The sequence below is a fragment of the Dendrobium catenatum genome, unplaced genomic scaffold, assembly GCF_001605985.2.
Source record: "Dendrobium catenatum unplaced genomic scaffold, ASM160598v2 fragScaff_scaffold_772, whole genome shotgun sequence".
NCBI lineage: Eukaryota > Viridiplantae > Streptophyta > Magnoliopsida > Asparagales > Orchidaceae > Dendrobium > Dendrobium catenatum.
This window is the reverse complement of record NW_021319234.1, coordinates 1,320,543-1,328,303: the sequence shown is the minus strand read 5'-3', so window position 1 is coordinate 1,328,303 and position 7,761 is coordinate 1,320,543. Positions and strand designations below refer to the sequence as shown.

The 7,761-nt window shown below is 36.6% G+C and overlaps 3 pseudogenes; 2 read left to right on the top strand and 1 right to left on the bottom strand.

Moving 5' to 3' along the window:
- Positions 1–717: 717 nt before the first annotated feature.
- LOC114580121 lies at positions 718–2,378 on the bottom strand (annotated as a pseudogene).
- A 1,217-nt stretch (positions 2,379–3,595) lies between these two features.
- LOC114580120 lies at positions 3,596–4,876 on the top strand (annotated as a pseudogene).
- Positions 4,877–6,572: 1,696 nt separating this feature from the next.
- On the top strand, positions 6,573–7,219 carry LOC114580119 (annotated as a pseudogene).
- The last annotated feature ends 542 nt before the right edge of the window (positions 7,220–7,761 follow it).

Here is a 7,761-nt window from a genome sequence, read left to right as displayed (position 1 = left end):
ATTTTCGAGTCTAATTATGCATCAGAAATGGAGTACATTGATCTATATATCAAATTAGACTTTCGAGTTGGAGCTTGTCGAGCTTTATATATGTTGGAACTGACATTCGATAGTTAAAGATAGAACGAGTCTGGACTAAAAGATCATCATTTGATTGAATATTGAATGTTTGACTACTAAATAGGAAATCACTTTGACAGCTTCTTACTCGTGCAGCCCCAAGTGCGTGCATCTTGTACACTGACTTAATGTATGCTTGCTCCACTCAATTGCTTCGCCTTCGATATATGATACGTCCTGACCCCGTGAGCATTGTAGCCCATCTCAGAGACATAAACTTCATTTAAAGCGCTAAAGTGCTTTTAAGATGTTTGATATGAGAGTCTTGTGGTGTGGCCAATGTCAGTACTAATACCCAGCAACGCAATTGGTCTTTCACATCAGTGTGTGCCCTCTTATTACCTTAATTCCTCTACAAGGAGCCGAAACCTCGTGAGACCATATCACTCGTAGAGGCTCGCAGCCGCTACTCTAAATTTTCGATTACGCGCTCATTAACGATACTGTTAAGCCGTATTCCAAAAGACCTATATCTACAGCGTGGCATGGGGGATGGTTTGGTAATATCCCAATTTGTCCACTATTGTAGCATAAATAATCTCTTTCACTTTGAATCCCAATCATTCGATTGGAGTCAGTAACACAAAGATTTAAAGGTCACTCAATTGCTCTCCTCTTGCTAAAGTTCATAGCTTTCGCGGTAGCTTCATCGATGGTTCCACAAATAAAAGGACTGCTCGGGAAGACCGTCTAATTCCTTCCGGAAGATGAATTGAAACCCCGAATTGTTTTGCGAGACCACATATTTCCCCCGAAACAGTAAAGACTTCTGCACCAAGAAGGGTTGTGAAATAGAACGATTCATCTTGCGTGCTTTGCTACAATTAAACGTCTTCTTCGATAATTCGTCAATCCCAAGGATAGCTAAAGTCCTGAAGTTCTTGTAAAGTTGTGAAGTTTGCTTTAACCCTTTGCGCAGTTTCATAATGTTTTCCTCGCAACGATCCGAGTTGTAACAATAGTTGCACGTTGAATCCAAGGGATCTACTGCTGATAAATACTTTGGCACTAATCCTTTGATAATGTAGTAGCATCTAAAATGTGCAAATGTCGTGCAACGGAGCAGGTCGGTCAAATCATCCGCAGGTATCATAACTGCTTGGATCGATGTTATGGATCCTTCCTTGGTAGAAGGAATTCTTTCTTGCAAAGAACCATTTCCGTACTAAGGGTAGGTTGATAACCCACTGCAGAAGGCATTCTACCTAATAAGGCAGAGACTTCGGACCCTGCTTGAACGAAACGAAATATATTGTCGATGAATAGAAGTACGTCTTGCTCATTAACATCCCGGAATAATTCGCATGGTTAGGGCAGGTCAAGCCAATCCTCAACGAGCCTCCTGGCGTTCATTCATTTGACCATAGACAGAGCCACTTTGGATTCGGCAATATTTTTCATTAATCACCCGGATTCTTCATTTCTCATGTAGAGATCATTTCCTTCACGGTATCGTTCCCTACATCCGCCAATACAGGATACGCTCCGGTGAGCTTTGGTCAATGTTGTTGATCAATCCATGATGAGTACGTTTACCACTCCAGCTCCCCAAATATCCGTTTTCTCCACGTGCGATAGGGGCTAAAGATCTACCACTTTAATCCCTGTTTCAAAGATTGAGAATTTCGTATCTAACTGTATAAGGCGGGTGCGGATCTATGATAGAGAATGTTGTCGATATCGACAGGACTAAATTAATCAACGGGACTCTCCAAGAAGTTGAAAATTCGTCCGAGAGTAGCCCCGACTGGAACCTTAGAGGAGCTCCCGTGTCATCACTTTTCATTCCTCTCATTCAGACCATCTGTAGCACTCATAGCTACAGCTCCTCACTCGTTATTTCCCTATAATGTTCGTAATTCACAGTTACATTAATTTGCTGACCTGAAAGTACTCGACTCTTATTACCAAAGCATTTAAATTTAGGAGGCATCTTGCCCGGTGGAAAAATGACATCCAGTACTGGGCCAATAATTTGAGCGATACGCCCTAGGTTTTGTTCTTCAAGTGTAGAAACCACAGGATCAGAAGTAGTGGGATTGCTTCTCATAATCATAAATCATAATAAACTATGTCGATTCTTTTTTGAAAAGTACTTGAATCGAAAGAAATAATCCGATAGCAAAGTTGATCGGTTTAATTTCCATAAGAATCAATAAGAATATAGAAAGAAATGGGAGTTAGCATTCTCTTGAGTTGCCAATCGAATCCAATTAAATCCTTTACTCAGTGAATGAGTAATTTCAACTTCTTATTTGTATTTTTTCTTTTGATTTGCGTTGTGCACTAATTATTCTTATTACAATAATCTGTTCTCTGTTCTAGGACTATCGCCTTCAACTCTAGGATTTTACATATACAACATATATTACTGTCAGAGAGGGGGGTGGTTCTAGTCTTTCTTTTTCTTTCTATATTAGATAGAATATTAGATATTTCTATTGGACTATTTATCAGTTATATGAATTTATCTATTTATTTATCTATTAATTAATTTTAATATAATCTTTCTAACTTTATCTAATTCTTGTATGCTTTACTTTGTATTTATTAATTCTATAATTTATTAGCATTTAGAATTCTCTTTCTATTCAACCTATCAATTTATATTTATCCTATTTTCATTTCATTATATATTTCAAGTCTATTTATAAGAATATTATTCAATTATTCATCTTTTTCTTCTTTTTTTTCTTGAAATTGAATTTTTTATTTTATTTTGATGTTTTTTTATCTTATCTTTTTTTATATTCAAATTCTCTAATATTCATTTTCTTCATACTCCATTTTTAATTAATAAAAAGATTAGAGGTGAAATCAATTCCATTCAGAAAAGAAATCTCAGGCAGTATAGCAGTCGGGTGTGCTGCGCACATCAATACATAACACAAGTTACCTGATCCGCTCTCAGAGTAATAAAATACCATATAATATCAAATATAGTCGCATGTTTTGTCGAGCTTCTAAGCAATTACTATGTGGATCCACCATACAGAAGAACGACTCTGTATATCAACAATTTTCTCCATTAATTCTATGTGATAGAGCACCCTACTAGGAGTTAAAGCGATATATCATAAGATAATCTAGCTATTAACGGTAATGAGTAAATCGTACTATTATAATGTTACACATATTGTTGGAGGTATACGGCTTATTACTAAATGTGGATTATGCATCAAAAGGAATACTCTCACCTGCATCAAAGACAAGCTCAATCTGTCACTTTCATCGATCGTATGCACACTATAAGTTTCAATGTGGCGCGCAAATGACGTTAAATCTTTTACATGGTTACAGAGATGTGCGTCCGTGATATGGGAGTATATTTCAATGGACTCGTCGACTATACTCACACTGTCTGGATGACAAAAAATTGAAATGCCAAGGGTTGGAATTCATAGAATATCGTGTGAGTGTGCATAGATTAAAAATGAATGCTTCATTATAAACTTCTCCTAACAACGTTCAACTGATGAACCAAAGATATCTGCGGAGATCGATGCTCGGCAGAGTTACTGAGCAGGAGAGCCTCAAGCTAGCGTGAGTTCTCGCTAGATGAAGCGTCCGAGGCCGTCGCGAGTGAGTTATAGCCTTGCCGCTGAGTATTTCCATATCTACGTAACAATTGATCCCAATTGACACCACTGGAGATGGAGACATGAAGTAGGACTTTACCAGTCTGTGGAGTGTCTGTCCTTACATAAGGACGCATGCTACGGGACACGATGGTCGTTGTGGGGAGGAAAATCAATATATGTTATGTGTTTCCGTTGACCCTTTTTGAAGAAGGTTCTGTTACCCTAACATTTTACTTCCATTGGTGGGTAATGTATTTGGTTTCGAAAGCCGCTGCCGAGCTCTACGTCTGAAGATTGCGAATTCTATTCTTATTCCAAAACTTTCCAAGGCCGCCTCATGCATCCAATGTTAAAGAGAAAAAATGTGACAAGTAGGCGCCCTATGTGGGATGTACTATTAACCAAATTGGGATTATCCGCAAAAACTACGGAGAGGCGGTTTAAATGAATTGTCTACGGGGTGGACTTGATTTTACTAAGGATGATGAAAACGTAAATTCACACCATTTATGCGTGGAGAGATCGTTTTATTGTGCGAAGCATCTTAAAGCGCAAGCCGAAATACGGGTGAAATTAAAGAAATCTACTTGGATCACTGGCGGGTACATGTGAAAAGATGATCAAAAGTAGCGGTGATTGCCCAGAGAATTGGAGTTTCTTCGTAATTGCCATGACTATCTGTAACTGGGGGGGGGTTTCACCCGCAATACTAGCCTGGCTCATTATGCCAGCGACAATGAGGGTTCTACTTCTTCACATCCATGCGCGGCAATGCATCAGGTTATTGGATAGACAGAAAAATCATGGTATGCAATTTCGTGTACTACTATAAGCATTAGTAGTTGGCGGAGATCATATTTCCGCGGACAGTATGTGGTAAACTGAAGGAACGTGAGAAGATTTGGGGTTTTGTTGATTTGTTAGCGTGATTGATTTATGAAAAAGATCGAGTCGTTGTATGTTTTTCACTCAGCTGGGTCCTATGCAGGTGTTGCTGCCCGGTGGGATTCAGGGGGTATTCATTGTTTGCAATGCCTGCCCTACGAATCTTTGGGGATGATTCCGTCTACAGTTTAGGTGGAGGAACTTTAGGGCGACCCTGGGGAACATGCCGCCGGTGCGTAGCTAATCGGGGTTTTAGAAGCATGTGTACACGTAATGAGGGACGTGATTGATCGTGAAGGTTAATGATACTTATCGTGAAGCTGCCAATGGAGTCCTGCGAGCTAGCCGCTGCTTGTGAAGTATGTGAAGAGAATCACAGTTCGGAGTTCGAACAGGTGGATAAGGTGATAAGCTTAGATAAAGAGACAAAATAAGCGCCGATAATTGTAGCAATTCCTGTTTTTCTCCTAATTGATTGCAATGAACTTGCTAATCTTCTTTTTCCTCAAAAAAGAAGATTTGGCCGAAGAAAAAGAAGACACTTATACTAAATCCCTATAATCTATCCATACAATACTATGAACATGAGGGTCTTTGTGTATATTTTGCATATATCTTTTTCTTATGTACAGCTTTATATATGATATACATACGATATACAGTATATATTCAAAATATACATAAGAAGATCAAGATCGACGGAAGACAAACACTTATCTATTCTATTCTTTTATTGTTGATCCTAGGCTTGAATTATGGATCCTTGGGATTGGATTGGTGGAATCATTTATATCCTTAGTTTCTCAGCCATAAAGCAAGGGAAGGATTCCTTCTACTTACCTGTATATGTCCTTTTTTTCGTTCCCTGTTGTAATAGAAACTCATTTTTATTGACTATATGACACGAGATTCTACGAGACGAAGAAATTTCATTTTGAAGTTATGAGGACACAAAGAACAACTATGTCTATCTTTTTGAAATGAGAATTGAAAGTTTAACATGAGAGCAACTGTCTTTATTTCTTTTTTTTGAGAAAACTAATCATAATATTGAAATGATTCACAGAATTCCTAAGAGGAGATCTTTTCAAGACTCGCTCGTTTTCATTAAAATCTTGATGATTTGGATATAATCATGATGCTTCATTTGAATTCTGATGAGAAGAAAAGAAAGAAAAAAGAAATTAAATGTTTTTTTTCATCGACTGACTATTCATCTAATTCATCTTATTAGTATAAGGTTTTTGTAAATAGGGGGCGGGATAAGAATCTATGGAAAAACCTGTTGGTTCAATTCGATGTTGTCTAACCGAAGTTAGTAACTTAGGTGTGGGATAAGTTAAATCAATGGTAGTCTTGATGCTCTTGGAAATTGAACCAGCGGAAGTGTAAGAACTATTCTAAATTGACGGAGAATAAGATTACTAGTTTGGAACAGTTTTTAGTTTCAGGTAATATGAATTATCTAGAATTCTTTATTTGATAGCAGGAATTTGGAGTTTGATCTCTGATCATACTTTTTTAGTTATGAAATAGTAATGTGAACTCTCTGTATATTTTGATTTGAAAAATCAGATTTGATATTTACAATGCTAGTTCTTCTTTGGTGAAGAGAGTTCTTTTCAACCTAGTTATTTGAATTAGTGGATGCTAATAGTTAGTATTACTACTATATTATTTCCATGGTATGATACTCAATCTAATTGGAATAATCAACATTAATATTTGCATTGATATTTCTTCGTTTTTGAAATCAGTCTTAAGAGTGACATTTACAGTGGTATCGACAGTTGACATTCTAGTTTCATCATTTGTACGGAAGTATAGTAGTATTGAAAGTGGAAATTCTATTCAAAACTAGTAGCAGATTCTTTCCAATATAAGAGAAAGATCTAATGTTTTAGATAGAAATACAAATACAAGCAGTTATGGTTTCAATGGAGAATTGTATGCGATTAAATTAATAACAAATCTTTTACGTTCAAAATGAATATTGTGAACACTGCGGAATATCATTTTGAAATGAGTAGTTCATAGAATTGAAAACTCTTTATTGATCCTTGCACTTGGGAGCCATGGATGAAGATATGTCTCTATGGACCCATAGAATTTCATTCAGAGAGGAACCTTATAGATGCATCTCTTATTTTATCAAGAAAAAACGGGTTTAACTGAGCTGTTCAAACGGGCCTAGGTCAATTAAATAGGTATCCCATAGCAATTGGAGTTATGGATTTTCAGTTTATGGGAGGTAGTAGGGATCTGTAGTAGGTGAGAAAAATCCCCGTTTGATCGAGTATGCTACTAATCGATCTCTACCTGTCATTATTGGTGTGTGCTTCTGGAGAGCAGCAATGCAAGAAGGGTTTGAGCTTGTGCCAATGGCTTAAAATATCTCCTGCTTCATTGAATTATCATCAAAGAAAGTTATTCTATGTATCGATTCTACACTCTACAACGCGAGTTACAGCAGTTGGTATGTTGGGAGATCATTATTGCTGACCTAAATGCCTACATTGGCTTTGCGGATGTAATAAGGTAAATTGAACAAACATTGAAAAGAAGTAACCGACGGTTCACAAGCGGCTGAGTATTTATTCTTAAGGGCTTACTTTGACCAATTGTACACGTAACCTTTAAAAGGTGTTCTGAATGAGTTATTTTCAGCTAATGTTCCTTCCTTGAATCAAGAATTAAAAAAAGATTTTAAAAAGATTGAAATTCTTCATTTTTCAAATGGAAGTATAGCACTAGCTTTCAGTTATTTTTTTCTTTTGTAGCGAATAGAATTAGTTCATTCTAATGAAAAAACAAACTAAGAAGATGGTGTTTTCTGGTAATCAGTTATAAGTGTAGTAAGAGTCAAAAGTTTTGGATAATGACTTTTTGCCCCGATCTTTTTTATTCTACCTCTCTTCTGATTAGGGAATAAAGCACCCTCTAATCGACAAGATAAAAAAGAATTATTCTCCTCCGAGAAATCCGGGAAAGAAAAATAAAATAGAAATAAAAAGAAGTAGAAACTCAAAGAAATAGAAATATTCAATAAAAATAGAGAATATAGAAGTTCTTTCTATTTACGAGAACCCCCGTTTTTTCACTAGGAATCCTTTTATGTGAATAAGATTGTTAAAAGTCGGTACTCATAAGAAACTCTTTTTTCTATCTCTTTTCA